This window comes from Vitis vinifera, chromosome 17 (genome assembly GCF_030704535.1).
Source record: "Vitis vinifera cultivar Pinot Noir 40024 chromosome 17, ASM3070453v1".
NCBI classification, from domain to species: Eukaryota; Viridiplantae; Streptophyta; class Magnoliopsida; order Vitales; family Vitaceae; genus Vitis; species Vitis vinifera.
In genome coordinates, this window is record NC_081821.1 from 14,250,943 (window position 1) to 14,268,241 (window position 17,299).

Consider the following 17,299-nt stretch of genomic DNA (forward strand, 5'->3'; position numbering starts at 1 on the left):
TGATCTTGTAATTTTCGCCTGCTATAGTAAGTATGTTGTATGCAACACTTACCATTAATCAAATTTATGTGAAATGCTACGAGCATATGGAATACCATCCCAAGAAAACCAAGCCAAAGAAGGTTGAACTATTCATCTTAAACTTGAGCATTTTCTTACATTACATAACACATATATCTTTTAGATTTATAGAAAAAAATAATGTATAAGTAAAATAGAAATAAAATAAACTTGCCAAGACATCATGAGCTCCTTGAGTCCACATGAAGAAAAAAAAATGACCAAGAGTAATTTGAATAATGAGAACTTGGTCATGCCAAAACCCTTTTTACTTTTTGGCTATAATTTGGTCTATTATTATTTTTCACCCGTTGGGTCTATGAAGAGCTAATACATGGATATGATGCAGAAATATGGGCCAAAGTACTTCTAAAGGCCAACATTTTTAATGATATGCTATATTGAAGCAATGATACATGGGCGAGCAAACAAAAAGCAGTATGGTAAGTAGGGGTCATAAATAAGGAATGCTTATGTATGGTTGTGAAAACATCACCATATAACAATGAACCAACAATTAATAATTAATATAAATTAAAATAATAAATAAAAATTAATATATGAATAATCTTACTCATGAAATGCTCGTGGATCCCTTAAAACATCAATAAGCAATCTGAAATAATTAATTTGATTCATTTCGAGCCTATAACACTTGTTCAAATGTCATGTAACACACGTACAATATCATTATGGATAAACTGAAAATCTAGTCTCTTATTGTCATTACATAATCTTGTGATTTTCCCTCTACCGTTCACCACTTCTACATTATCTATACCAAACCCATCCAGCTTCTTTGATGATACCAAGTATTGAATAGCTTCAAACATGTCACCGGATAGGAAATATTAACTAAATAAAAATATATAAAATAAAAAAATATTAAAAAGTAAATAAATATTTATTACTAAAATACCGTAGAATTGATATCAATTCTTTGTTAAGTCTATGTCCGATTACAAGTTGGTGTTTTTGGATCCAATATTGTAGGTGGATGTGGTGTTAAAAAAAAATTATATGCTGTCCAGATTCTATAAAACTATGATAGCCAGCTAACATATACTGCTTATCTAAAGTTCCCGCAATATCATAGGAACGAAATTCTCTGTTATTTGGATGCATTGTTTTCAAAGTCACCAACCTAAAATAACTTCCTTTTGCTTCTACTTCATATATATTATCTTTAATATGTTTGACATTATAGTAGCTAATAGTGCTACGGACGTTAAACCTATCATTAATATCAATCATTCGTAAAAAAAAAAATAGAGTAATTTTTTTCACAATCTATCCACTACACATTGAGACCCTCAAAGTGTTAGAAAAGTTAATAATAATAAAAAAAAAAAATATTAGCATAAGTATGTTGTATGTAACACTTACTATTAATCAAATTTATGTGAAATGCTAGTAGCATATGGAATACCATCCTAAAAAAACAAGGCCAAAGAAGATTTAACTCTTCGTCTAAAACTTGAGCATTTCCCTACATTACATAAACACATATATCTTTTAGATTTATAAAAAAAATAAAAATAATGAATAAATAAAACATAAATAAATTAAACTTGCCACGACATCATGAGCTATAAGATAACCCATGAACAAAAAAAAAAAGATGAAGGGTAATTTGAATAATGAGAACTTGGCCATGTCAAAACCTTATTCAATTCTTGGCACTAATTAAGTCTATTATTATTTTTTGTTCATTGGGGCCATGAAGAGCTAATACGTGGATATCTTGCAAAAATATGTGTCAAAGTCCTCTTAAAGACCACCACGTTTGATGATCTGCTATATTGAAGCAGACATACATGGGTGAGCAACCGAAAAGCAGTACAGCAAGAAGGAGTCATCAATAATAGATATTTATGTATTGTCATGAAAGCATCACTGTACAAATAATAAAAGCAATAATTAATAATTAATATAAATTAAATCATTAAATAAAAATTAATATATGAATAATCTTACTCATGAAATGCTTGTGGATCTCTTAAAACAACAATAAGCAATCTGAAATCATTAGTTTGATTCATTTCGAGCCCATAGCAGTTGTTCAAAATGTCGTGTAACACATGTGCAATATTATTTTGGATAAGCTGAAGATCTAGTCCCATATTGTCATCACATGATCTTGTGATTTTCGCATGCTATAGTAAGTATGTTGTATGCACCACTTACTATTAATCAAATTCATAAGAAATGCTATTAGCATATGGAATACCATCCTAGGAAAACCCGGCCAAAGAAGGTTTAACTTTTCATCTAAAACTCTAGTATTTCCCTCCATTACATTAGCACATAAAACTTTTAGATTTACAAAAAAAAATAATGTATAAGTAAAAAAGAAAGAAATTAAACTTGCCACGACATCATCCGCTACAAGATTCCCCATGAAGAAAAAAAATGACCAAGGGTAATTTGAATAACGAGAACTTGGCCATGCCAAAATCCTTTTCCATTCTTGGCTATAATTTGGTTTATTATTATTTTTCACCCATTGGGTCCATGAAGAGCTAATACATGGATATCTTGTAGAATTATGTGCCAAAATCCTCTTAAAGGCCAACACATTTAATGATATGCACTATTGAAGTTGAGATACGTGGGCGAGCAAACGAAAAGCAGTACGACAAAAAGGGGTCATAAATAAGGAATGCTTATTTATGGTCGTGAAAACATCATTGTACAACAAATGAAACCTACAGTTAATAATTAATATAAATTAAAACATTAAATAAAAATTAATTTATGAAGAATCTTACTCATGAAAGGCTCATGGATCCCTTAAAACATCAATAAGCAATCTAAAATCATTAGTTTGATTCATTTTGAAGACATATTAGTTCTCTTAAATGTCGTGTAACACACGTGCAATATTATTTTGGATAAACTGAAGATCTAGTCCCATATTGTCATCACATGATCTTGTGAATTTCGCCTGGTATAGTAATTATGTTGTATGCAACACTTACTACTAGTCACATTTATTTGAAATGCTAGTAGCATATGGAATACCATCCCAAGAAAACCCGACCAAAAAAGGTTTAACTCTTCGTGTAAAACTTGAGCATTTCCCTCCATTACATTAACACATAAAACTATTAAATAAATATAAAAAAAATGTATAAAAAAAAATTAAACTTGCCACGACATCTTGAGCTACAAGATTCCACATGAAGAAAAAAAAAAGACCAAGGGTAATTTGAAAAATGAGAACTTGGCCTTGCCAAAACCCTTTTCAATTCTTGGCTATAATTTGGTCTATTATTATTTTTCACCCATTGGGTCCATGAAAAGCTAACACGTGGATATCTTGCAGAAATATGTGACAAAGCCCTCCTAAAGGCCAACACGTCTAATGATCTGCTATATTAAAGTAGACATACGTGGGCGAGCAAACGAAAAGCAATACGACAAGAAAGGGTCATAAAATGCTTATTTATGGTCGTGAAAACTTCATTATACAACAAATGAAACCTCCAATTAATAATTAATATAAATTAAAACATTAAATAAAAATAAATATATGAATAATCTTACTCATGAAATGCTCGTGGATACCTTAAAACATCAATAAGCAATCGAAAATCATTAGTTTGATTCATTTCGAACCCACAGTAGTTGTTCAAAATGTCGTGTAACACACGTGCAATATTATTTTGGATAAACGGAAGATCTAATCCCATATTATCGTCACATGATCTTGTGACTTTCGCCTCCCATAGTAAGTATTTTTTATGCAACACTTACTATTAATCAAATTTATGTAAAATGCTAGTAGAATATAGAATACCATCCCAACACTACTACAAAAAATTAAATTAATAACGCTTTATTTCTTGACGTTTGTAAAAAAATGTCATTATTTATCTCTAAAATTAATAATTATTGACGCTCACACATTCTTGGCGCTTTACAAGGAGAAGTAATGTTGTTTTTAAATAATGGCGCTTTTGTAAGCATCATCGTACCTTGAATTTTAAATAATGGCGTTTTTTAAGCATCATTGTTGAACAACTTAACCATGGCGCTCTTTAAAAGCGCCATCTTCAATTTATTAAATAAATGCCCTTATTTTCTTATTAAAAAAGACCAACAATACCACTATCAGACCCCACAAACCCCACATTCACTGCCCGATAGCCACACTCAAACTCCAATGCCTCCATGGCTGACACTCTCCAAAACCCTAACTCTGAAATTTCAGCTTACTACTAGACCAGAGCGACTCATCATGACATCGTCGCTAACAATTGGCTTACCCAAGCTCAGGCTACCGTCGATCGCCACCCCGATGTCAACGACTTCCAGCCCTCCAAGATCAAAGATTGCAAAAGCCTTTTAACTTCATCTGAGTTCGATAGCTGGTAGAGCCACCTAATTTGGCCGAGGCAATGGTGTTAATCCGCATTTTGGTGTTTCTGATTCGGTCCAGCTAGGCTCCCACCATGAGGGAATTGGAGATTAAGTTCACAAAGGCTTCCGACTCTCTCAAACTCTCTCAAAGTGAGTGCCTTCTACTGATGAAATGCAGGGGAATTTATTTATTGTGTTCGTAGTTGGGCGTAAATTTTGTGTTTTCAATTATTTTTCTGTTTATAATTGAAAGAAACTCTTATTTCATATGAATACATGATAAATGGTTTCTCTAAATGTTTTGCACATTATAGAGGGTCTGTCTAGATGTTTTGATTCTGGATATGCTAGTATTTTGTTGTGAGTATGTGGACCAGAATCTGGGAAAAAGCCACCAGCAGTGCTAGTATTATTGGAAATGAGGTTTTCATAGTTGGCCTGTTGGTTTTGGCTTGGAGTGTGTATGTGGGAATCTAGCAAAGAACTAGTATTATTGGAAAGAAGGTTTTGATAGACAGCCTTCCTGCTCTTATCGAGATTATGCAAATAAGAATCTTGAGTAGAGCCATCATCAAGGCTAGTATTGTTGAGAAGGAGGTTTTGATAGCCAAGCTCTTGCCTTTGGTGGGAATTGCTAGCATCAGAATCTGGTGAAGAGATACCACCGACTATGTTTCTTTTGAAAATAGATGCTACAAAACACAATAGAAGTAATGAAAATTTTCACATGTCATCTAGCACTTTTTATTTATTCTCTCATTTTTGTACTTTAGGTTTAGGTATCTTATTTCCTGTTACAATGCTTATACTCCGAGGATTGAAATCTGGTTGTGTTACCTAGGCTGGTGAGATAATGGTGACTACACTTAGTGAGAATATAATTCTATTATCTTCAAGTTTGGCCAGGGATTGGTAGTGCATGGTGGGGATTCAAGGTATTGGGAAAGGGATGATAGGAGAAGGGATGAAGATTACAATGAGAAAGCGTTGGAGCACAGTACCATGTCAATAAGGGATAGATCTATTGATAAGAGTTGTGTTGTAGTGAAAGGGAAGAATGACAACGACAAAATACTTTTTGATAATTCTATTAAGGGTTTTGGTGGGCGAGGCACTGGCTTGTGCAATGAAGTTGGTCGTGATGAGCTGAAAATAAATGAAGCGGAGTATGAGGCGTCTCTTAAGAATGTTGGAAAATCAATAAATGAGCATGGTGATAGAAATAAACAATCTGATGATGCAGGTCTTAGAATGCATAATAAGGAGATGGATGCTGATGATGAGTATGATGACGGTATTGATTCTCATGATGCACGGATGGTTGAAGATGGTGATAATGGGCATGAAAATGGGGATATTTCTAATGTTGCAAAATCTCATGATTCCTTTGATAGTATCTTTGCTGGAACTAAGGATGGGAATATTGTGGAAGAGGTTGATGAATCATCCTCTGTGTCATCTTCTTTGAAAAGTCAAAATCTAGACATGTAAGTGTTGTTGATGGCTGGTCTACAAGAAAGTTCAGTTCTAAAAAGAGGCCAGAGAAAAAAAAAGACACACAAATTTTCTGGTTCCTCATGTGAGATGAAGCTTTTAAACTCTATTGAACAGCTTGTAGAGCCTTTAGAAAGTCGCAAATTTGCAAGATTTTCTTTGCAGTATACAGCAGTAGAAGAGAAGAGGTTGAAGATGAGTGATGCAATGTTGTCTGCTTATGATAGAGAGCTTTACCAATGTAAGCTATTGCGCCAATGGAGAAGAGGGCCCTTGATATTACTGGATGTTGAGTCATTGGATAGGAATTGCGGCACATCTTGTACTGTATATGGAATGCATTATGATGGGATTGTTTGTGAAGCTGCTGTCACATGGAATATGCTCATAGATTGATAGGTCCCAGCACAGTTAATACAAGAATAAATAAATAGTTTCTCTTCGGGTGAGAAAGTACCACAAACTTTGAATAACAAATGACTTCTTGACCTCCTCTTAACAACTGATGGCTGCTTTAAATAAGCAAGGCCACGTACAAGCAAGCAAACCGAAATGAAAGGAAACTAGAAACGAATAACTAGACACGTAAACAACACCTGCAAATACACGTAAAAACCAAGCATAACTGCATGAAGAAAAGTGATGTAAAACTTGCAACCAACTGAGGACCCATTCATAACTGGAGACCCATTCACACGGAAAACTCTCAACTGCACGTCCCAGTCCCTTCTTCATTATTCTTCACGTGCAAGACCCACGAGACCCACTGCCTATGTTGCATGCATGCTGCATGCAATGATCTTTTACGTACAAGCTCATCCCAAATACTTGGGATTCGACTTATGGCTCCTTACAGAACGCCTTGGCCTATCAATACCTCCCCCATCAAGTGGACCCTTGTCCTCAAGGTCCAGATTTGGGAACATCTCCTGGAGCGTGTTTGTTGGTTCCCACGTTGCTTCCTCTGCTGGAAGATGCTTCCAGCGCACCAAGCCTTCTTCGACAAGTTGGGTTCCTTGCTTGATCCAGCGGTAGTCTAAAATAGCTTGAGGCTCCAAGAGAACCACTCCATCGTCGGTGAAAGGTGGGATCTCGGTTGGCTGGGTCTCAGCAAGTCCCCCGTTGTCTTGGTATCGCTTAAGTAGTGACACGTGGAACACCGGGTGAACGCGTGCCTCTGCGGGGAGTTGTAATTTGTATGCGACTGGTCCGATCTTTTCTAAAATCTGGTAGGGTCCATAAAAACGGCTAGCTAGTTTTTGATGGACCCGTTTGAAGACCGTTTGCTGGCGGTATGGGTGTAACTTCAAAAGTACCTGTTCGCCAACCTCGAACGAAATGTCTCTTCTCTTCCTATCTGCCATCTTTTTCATTCTATTCACCGATCGTTCTAAGTTGACCTTTAGTTGCCGTAACAGTTCATCTCAATTTAGGAGTTGCTGATCCACTTCATGGACCGGTGAAAGTCCGTCTATGTACGGCGGAATGGGGGGCGGTAATCTTCCATACAGTGCCTGAAAAGGGGTCATCCCTGTCGAAATATGGTAAGTCGTATTATACCAGTATTCCGCCCAAGGTAAATAGCCGCTCCATCTCCGTGGCCACTGATGAACAAAACTATGAAGATATTGTTCGACGAAGCGATTGATGACTTCCGTTTGGCCATCCGTCTGCGGGTGGTATGCAGAGCTAAGCTGTAGTTTGGAGCCCGACATCGTGAAAAATTCCTTCCAAAAGTTACTGATGAAGATTGGGTCCCGATCACTAATAATTGAATTGGGCATGCCGTGAAGCTTGAAAACGCCTTCCACAAATTTTTCGGCTACAGTTTTTGCAGTAAAAGGATGACTTAAAGTAAGAAAATGAGCGGACTTACTAAGTCTGTCGACCACTACCATGATGGTGTCCTTTCCTTGCGAAATCGGTAGGCCCTCAATAAAGTCTAAGGTGATGTCGTCCCATACTTGGCACGAGATTGGCAACGGTTGAAGAAGCCCAGCCGGAGCTAAAGTCTCGGCTTTATTTTCTGGCAGACCGCACATCCCTTGACGTAGTCTTGGACTGATCTGTGCATTCCAGGCCAATAGAACTGTTGCCCCAACTTCTTGAACGTACGTAGGACGCCCGAATGACCCCCCACCTTGGTGTCATGCATTTCGTGTAACAGTTTGGCCCGTAAGGCGGCAACGTTCGGAACAATGACCTTTCCTTTGTATAGTAATAACCCTTGGCGCCATGTATATGATCCTCCAGGTTGTTCCGTGGCCATACGGACCTTCAACTGAATGAACTGGTCTTCGTCTGCAGCTTTTTTTATTTCCTCCCATAAGCTAACCTGCGGAAAGAAAATATTGTGGAGAATGGGACTGCCCTGTTTTCGAGAGAGAGCATCAGCTGCGGAGTTCTCACGGCCCGGTTTGTATTTAATCTCGTAATCATAGCCCAAAAGCTTAGCAACCCATTCTTGTTGTTCCGGAGTTGCTATTCATTGCTCTAGAAGATATTTGAGGCTACGTTGATCAGTCTGAATATAGAATTTTTGGCCTAGAATGTAAGGCCGCCAGGTGCGTATGGCTTCGACAATAGCCAACATCTCTTTGGCGTACGTCGACCAAGATTTCTTGGTCACTCCGAGGGCTCGACTCATGTAGGCCACTGGTTTGCCTTGTTGAGACAGGACTGCTCCAATTCCTTCCCCAGATGCGTCCGTTTCAATAGTGAAAGCATCATTGAAGTTTGGCATGGCTAATATAGGAGTGGTCGTCATGGCCTGTTTGAGAGCAAGAAAGGCGGTTTCAGCTTCTCCGTGCCATCCGAATTGGCCTTTTTTGAGAAGATTGGTGAGAGGCCGAGCTATAATGCCGTAATCTTTGACGAACTTCCGGTAATACCCTGTTAAACCTAGAAACCCACGTAGTTCCGAAATGTTAGTAGGTCGAGGCCAAGCTACCATAGCAGCAATTTTATTTTCATCCACCTTCACGCCCTTTCTAGTGATGATATGCCCCAAGTACTCCAATTCTTGTTGTCCAAATGCACACTTGCTAGCTTTAACAAAGAATCTGTGTTGCCTTAGTATCTCGAAGGTCTACCTTACATGCACTAAATGTTGATCCCAATCCGGACTATAGACTAAAATATCATCAAAGAAAACTAATATGAATTTTCTAAGATGACATTGAAAGATGGAGTTCATGATAGCTTGGAATGTGGAAGGTGCATTACATAAGTCGAATGGCATAACCAAGTATTCGTAATGTCCATTATGTGTTCGGAAAGCAGTTTTATGGATATCACTTGGTTTAACCCGTACCTGATGGTATCCCGCTCGCAGATCAAGCTTGGTAAAATAAGAAGCACCGTAGAGCTCATCCAACATATCATCCACGGTGGGAATCGGAAATCGATCTTTAATGGTTGCGGCGTTGAGTGCGCGATAATCTGTGCAAAAGCGCCAATTCCCGTCTTTCTTTTTTACCAATAATACAGGTGATGAGAAGGGGCTAGTGTTGGGTCGCACAAGCCCGGATTGCAACATATCTTGGACCTGCTTCTCGATCTCGTTCTTCTGATAGTGCGCATACCTGTAAGGCCGAACATTAATCGGTTCGGTGCCTTCCTTAAGGGTAATGCTATGGTCAACCTCCCGTGTTGGTGGTAAGCTCGAGGGCTCTGTGAACAAATCTGAGAATTCCTGCAATATCTCCCGCATGCTTGAATGAATATTTTGTGGTTCCGTATGGGCAACTTGTAGGCATAGAGCAAATTGAGCATGGCTAGGACGAATTTCTTTAGTCAACTCTTCGATTGATGCCGCTTGGATATGTTGCCCGTCGATGCCTACCAATTTCTTGGTCTGGTTTTCCCACATGAATTCCATGGTTAACTCCCTCCAATCACACACCACAGAACCAAGTAGCTCAAGCCATTGAATTCCCAAAACTATGTCCAACCCTGTGAGAGGTAAGGAATAAAGGGTTAAAGAAAAAATGGTGCCCTGCAAATTGATTTGTACCTCTTCAAACCTCCCTTGGCATCTTAGATTTTCTCCATTAGCCACTCGGACCGTGAAAATTTCCGTAGGCACCACTGGTAGATGCAGCAGATTGGCCATACGCTCACTAATGAAGTTGTGAGTTGATCCGCTATCGATTAAAACGACGACGTCGTGGGCACCGATTCTAGCAGCGATCCGCATGGTTTTGGGCACAGTCCATCCCATAAGTGCATGTAGTGTAATTTCGGGTCCAGGAGATCCTTCATGATTCTGTCCAGCTGGCTGTTCTTCGGTGATCTCGTCACACAACAGGTCGTCGTTATCCCCGTAACCTTCCAACAGGAGTATCCGTGGTCCCAGACATTTGTGTCCTGCAGTAAAACGATCATTACAATTGAAACATAAGTTTTGGGCTCGTCTCCGCTGCATTTCTTCCCAAGAAAGTCGCCGCACAGGAGCGGCAGGGGCTGATGGTGTTGCTAGTTGAGTAGGGGGAAGAGTTAGAGGAACTCGCGTTGGTGGTGCAAGCCTTCCAAACCTCCTTTGTCTAGCAAGTTGATCATCCTTCATTCTTGCTAAACTGATGGCTTCTTTTAATGTCTGGGGCTTAAACATCCGTATACCATCCGAGATGTCCGGCCTTAAGCCACCCATAAAAGTCCCTATAAGAGCTCTTTGCGTCCATCCCTGTACTCGATTGCCCAAGTGCTCGAATTCCCTTTGGTAATCACGCAAAGAACCCACCTGCCTTATCCGCGAAAGGGCTTCATCAAAATCTTCGCACTCCGAAGGCCCAAAACGAGCCCAGAGTTCATCTTCAAAATTCGTCCACGAGAGAACTCGTCCTTCTTCTTGGAACGTCCTGCGAATCCACTGCCACCATTGGTTGGCTTCTCCTTCCAAGTGATAAGAGGCTAAGGAGACTTTATGGGCTTCGAGAGTATTTTGGAACTCAAAAAATTGGTTCACACGATTGAACCACTCTGTCGGATCATCTCCTGAAAATCGAGGAAATTCAAGCTTTGCTGTTTTGGAAGATACCACCAATCGTCCCCCACCATTGCCTTCTCGGTTGGTGATGCTGCCCAGGATGGGATTTTCCGGATTTGCAAGCAAGACATCGGAGAGGCGGTTGAGATTTTCTTCCACCTGACGAAGCCTATCGGCCATGCCGAGCTCCATCCTGTGTAGCCCATCTTCCAACTGCTCAATACGCTCTTTATTGGTTCCCATAAGCTAACCTGGCTCTGATACCAATGATAGGTCCCAGCACAGTTAATACAAGAATAAATAAATAGTTTCTCTTCGAGTGAGAAAGTACCACAAACTTTGAATAACAAATGACTTCTTGACCTCCTCTTAACAACTGATGGCTGCTTTAAATAAGCAAGGCCACGTACAAGCAAGCAAACCGAAATGAAAGGAAACTAGAAATGAATAACTGGACACGTAAACAACACCTGCAAATACACGTAAAAACCAAGCATCACTGCATGAAGAAAAGTGACGTAAAACTCACAACCAACTGAGGACCCATTCATAACTGGAGACCCATTCACACGGAAAACTCTCAACTGCACGTCCCAGTCCCTTCTTCATTATTCTTCATGTGCAAGACCCACGAGACCCACTGCCTATGTTGCATGCATGCTGCATGCAATGATCTTTTACGTACAAGCTCATCCCAAATACTTGGGATTCGGCTTATGGCTCCTTACAGAACGCCTTGGTCTATCATAGATTCTCACTGTAAGTCTCGGCACCACAATAAAGCAGAGGAGTTGTTTGAGGCAATGCAGAATAGTGGTTGCTCTCCTTTCACTACAACATATAATATTATGATTAATTCTTTTGGGGAGCAGGAGAGATGGGAGGATATGAAGACTTTGTTGGGGAAGATGCAGATTTCTTGGGACGGCTGCCACTCACGCACATGGGGACTCCACTCTCACGCACAGCCATGGACGAACTCACCTAGGAGATCTCCATGCTGCAACACGGCTCCGAAAAAGGACCCACTTTCCATGAGCTGTAACTTCAAAGAAGTCATACATAGCCCGGATTCTTATATAAATCTCTGACAACATGCAGCATATAAAGCATCAGATTGGAAGGATTAAAAGTGGTCTAGCAGTAACCCCTCTTACACTATGGAAGGTAAGTCCTCTTTTTAAATTCTAGGTGATGCAGTTTTTATTTTGAAATTTGTCTTGATTTATCTCAATTTGTTTTAGTTAGTTTATAATTTTTTCATTATAGCGCACTGTACTTCTACATCTATAAATTAAAATCTGACAACTTAAAAACCCTTTTAAATTTTTCTAACTATTCTATGAAATTTTAGACTCCTTGAACTTGATTTTTGAATCTTTCTTGGGTCAAATAGGGTTTTCCAATTAGGAGATTTAAATCAATTTCTCAGTAGGTTCATTTTTCACTCTGTTTTTGACATTCAGTCTTGTTTTACAAAATTAAATTACTAAACGACCTCTTTAATTTATTTTAACATTTTATTTTAATCTAGACTCCTTAAATTTAATTTTTGATACATAAAATATCAATAAATAATTTCTTAAATGAGAGATATAATTTTTTCTTCTTGCACACACTGCACAAGTGCTCTTCTGAATCTGAGAGATGTTTATTTATTTTTAAATATGTTTTGAATGTGATATTTCTATGATATTATTTTTCATATAAAAAAGACATATTAATATAGTTTTGTGATTTTTTGTATGATTTTAAGACATTTCTAAGTTAATTATAAAAATCAATTTTTGAATACCTTAAAAGATGCTCTGTTCTGGACCTATTATGATTGTTATGAAATCTGGTACTAAATGAGGGCTGGTTAATTAACTTGGTCACTTAGATGATAAACTAGACATATAGGAGATGCTCTCTAAAAATATTCTTGATAAAACTTAACTTCTAGGTGTTTTTTTTAGATTTATTTTTTACAGTCTTCTATTCTAATCATTTGCCGACTTTTTTTTGTGAGGTAACCCCTTTGTGAATAAATTTGTTATTGATTGGAATATAATCGATTAATTTAACCTATTGGATGTTTATCTAGACATGTTAAATATGTTAACTAATTTTTATTTTGGTGAGATAACATTTCTTGATATTTATTTGGAGTTTATTTTGTGAACCGATTTTCTACCCTTTTAATAATATTTCCTTGGCTTTTGGTAATTTAGTCACTTTTGATCATACTTGTGAACTTTCCTTGACTTTAGACATTCTAAGTGTATATATGTAGGTTTAGTTTATTTATTATTATTTAATCTTATCATTATTATTGGTGAATTAACCTCATTTTTATAGAATCACTGACGCTTGCTACACAGGTACGCTCTCTATCTTCCCATTCTAAGTGTATATATATAGGTTTAGTTTTATTTATTTATTATTATTTAATCTTATCATTATTATTGGTGAATTAACCTCATTTTTATAGAATCACTAGTGCTTGCTACACAGGTACGCTCTCTATCTTCCCATTTTAAAGTTCCATGAATATGTTTGTCATTAAGAACTCACTACTACAAAAAATTAAATTAATAACGCTTTATTTCTTGAAGCTTGTAAAAAATATCATTATTTATCTCTAAAATTAATAGTTATTGATGCTCACACATTCTTGGTGCTTTACAAGGAGAAGCAATGGCATTTTTAAATAATGGCTCTTTTGTATGGATGTTGTATTGAAGAAGACAAATGGATTATGGTTTATGAATGTATAAAAAATAAGAGCCTTGATCAAGCTCTTTTTGGTGAGAATGCTTAAAATATTTTGCATCTTGCACTTTATGTTTTTATTTTTTATTTTATTTTATTTACCACACTTATACTGTGTTCTAATAAAGAATTCAAATTATATTTCCATTAACTTTAAAATTTTGATGTTTCTCTCTATTTCTTAATTTGGGGGTTGCAACAATTATTTGGCTTGTTTTAATGATGTAGGAGATGAATGGACCTTAAAAGATTCAAAATACTAACTTAAATTGTACCAACGGTAATTTTGGCTTGGGAATTTGACAGTGTCAATGATTGATTTTCCATGTTTTCTTTCTAACTATCTAGAATTTTAATTTTAGTTTAATGTTAATATAAATATTAGACACTATCACATCTTATTTCTCTTCTTCATGTTTTCATTTATTAATTATAATTTATAATTTTTATTTTTTTAATATATTTTCTATCTATTTATAGATCACTCTTCTCTTCCCAACTGAGAAGAGAGAGAGAGAGAGAGAGAGAGAGAGAGAGAGAGAAAGAGTAAAGGATAGCAAGGGATAGAGTGTTCTACTCCACCATCTAAGTATGTGATGAAAAGTGAGTACAATTAAACTCTCATTACTATTTTTATTATTTTTTAAATTTCTATGGCTATTCTCTTGTGTTTGATCTAATTCCACTACTCCTAATTTACCATTCCTCAAGGCTGAATCACAAAGGCTAAATCAAATTTTTTTTTTTAATTTCTCCTTAGATCTAGCATAAATTTATTAAAATTGCATAATTGTTCTATCATTTATTTCAAAAAAACATTCAACTACTTCTTGAACTTTTAGGTTGTATATATATTTGGTTAATATTTAGTTTTGTGATTAGGTTACTTAATTATTTTCATTTTTCAAGTTGTATTTTCCTTATTGATTATTATATTACATAGTGTAGTTGACTTATTAAAATTTAAATGAGTCTAAATTTCCTAAGTTATAATAACATCATAACAGTAGTTGTTAGCAAATTATTGAAGCTCCTACCTGTAGTACATATGTTCTGGTTCTCGAGTCGATTGATAAGAGTTACTTGGTCAGCCCTCAACATTAGCAGAACTTGCAACAAATTTCTTCCTAGTTTCATAATGTTGTAATATTAAGTCCTCTTGAACATAATAGTGAGAAGGTTTGTCATTATCAATTATTTTGTTTATTTTGGGACATGCTAAAATCTAATCGTTTAATTGGTTGATACTGTGAGTTGAACCTATGAATTTTTTAAATTAGATAGAAAATGCAATAGAAATTAAATTGTACAGATAGTAAGGTTAGTGTGGCCGGGATCCTCAGTGGACAAAGCTTTTGCTCCTTCATTGCTTATTAGTAGCCTCTACATAGAAAAGGTGCATGTTAAGGTTTGACTTCTTACTATCCCTTGTTCTTGTTTTGTTTTAAGTATTAAATATTAATCAAATTATTGCCAAAAGTTACTCTGGATGGCTTATTGACCACAACTAATACTAGTAGGGAAATACAAAAGTTTAACTATTCTATATATGGGTTCATAAATTTGTGTTCTCGACATGTTTTAATTTTTCTATCTTTTCTAAAATATTTGTTTATAATATTAATAAACAAGAGATCCAACTTTCAATATTTGTCAATAATATATCTTCATATTGTTCAGTGCAATGAGTTGTGCTAATTAGACAAAGTGGTCTTCTATTACGGATATAGGAAAAAAAAAAAAAAGGCTATCATTCTATATGAGAACAAGGAGTAGGAGGAAATGATTGTGACAACTAGGAGTAAGGGGTTAAGTGCTAATAAGATATAATTCTATTTGTACTATAACATTATAATTTAATTATTTACTTTTATAATTACAGATTTTTATGATATCTTAAATCAACTATTGTCATGTTTCTTGGTTTTGTTAAAATAAAATATAAAAATAAGTCTATACTTCCTATCTTAGGATTTTTATCATACCTCATCTAGTAAATTACAAGCTCCTCTTATTATCAAAATAAACAAAAATCAAAGGAACTAGTAAAAAATAAAAACTAGTCAAATAAATAAAAATAAATAAAAATATAAGAAATTAAAAATAAAATTTAATAATAACATAGTGATAACGTGATGGTTTTCATCATGTTTGGACCTTGGTATTTTTTTTTTTATTGTGCATTATAGGACTTATCTTGTATTCAATAATGCTTTAAGAGTTCACCATTAAATGTCCATACGGAGCAACCCTAACTCATATATACACTTTATAATAAGCGTTTGATGCATATTTATTCACTTAGAGTCTATGAGTTTATTAAAGATTTAATTTAACTATTAACTTGTACTAAAAATACAATATTTTATCCCATAAAAACAGAATTTATTTCTTCTATGTTGTTGAATAAAAAATCAAACTTTTTTTTAAAATTTTAAGTACATTTTTTTCCTTATTTTGGGGAAAGCATAATATATTAGTTGAAATTGTAGTTCGGGGTATTTTGTTGATAGAGTACAAATTTATTTATTTAGTTTCAACTCATTGGTCTCCTTAATGAAATGTTTTGTATGTCTAGTTTTACTTTGATGAATTCTTTTATGAGGTCTTTTTTGAAGTAATGCTCTAAAGGTGCAACATAGAGATGGAAATGGAGAGCTTTTTATCTACATTAGAATAATCTGTTATATTTTATTTCGAAAACACTTCATAATATAATTTTTTTTTTTCGTATAATGAATTGAAAGAAGCACAATCCATATATGTAAGAGGCTAAGGGGATTCATGTAAGCAAACTTGATAACCTAAATTAATTTTGTGAAGGTTATAATTTCATTTATGCTTATTATTTATTGTATGTATATATAATTTAGATGTTTTCTACTCTTCCTTATTTTTATTTACAGGTTGCAAAGGAAATTTGTTTGCTAAAAGAAGAGAAATCATTGTGTTAAAGAAGATGAAGTCAAAAACCATGAAGATTATATCAGTGAACTCATTAGGAGGTTGAACTATGCTTTTAAAGATTATGGTTTATTTTAGTAGTCTTGGTACCAATGTTTGTTCTTATGTTAGAATTAGAAATTCTTATTGAAATATTTTGATATAATTAACAAGTTTATGTGTAATTAATATATATAGGTGGTTAAATTAATTGTTTAAATTAGGTTCATATATATCAATATTTGGATATATTTTAATTAATAAAATTCGATTTTATTTTATTGGTTGTAATTGTTTTCTAATTTAATTATATAAGAAATCAATTATTTTAATAATGGAATCAAAATATTATTTTTTAATAGAAATTGTTCAAAGATGACGCTTTTATAAGCGTCATTGTTAACATGAAACAAAGAAGACATTTTTAAAAGTGTCATTAATAAGAGTAAATCAAAGATGACATTTTCATAAGTGTCAAGAGTGGTAATTTTATAAAAATTATTTCAATTAAAAATGTTCAAAGATGACGCTTTCCCAAGTGTCATTGTTGACATTATTCAAGGATGACACTTCTTACCGCACCATGGAAAGCATTAATAAAAGATGACGCTTCTTGGAAGTGTCATTGTTAATTGTAATATTTAATGCCAGGGGCAGAGATGACACTTCGAGGAAGCGTCATCTTTTACCTTTCTT

At 35.3% G+C, this 17,299-nt stretch overlaps 1 long non-coding RNA gene across 1 annotated transcript; it reads left to right on the forward strand.

Annotated features, from left to right (window-relative positions):
• Positions 1-14,179: 14,179 nt before the first annotated feature.
• LOC109121956 (uncharacterized) lies at positions 14,180-16,788 on the forward strand. Its single transcript, XR_002029265.2, has 2 exons — positions 14,180-14,263; positions 16,567-16,788. It is a non-coding gene; the product is annotated as an uncharacterized LOC109121956 (long non-coding RNA).
• Positions 16,789-17,299: the final 511 nt, after the last annotated feature.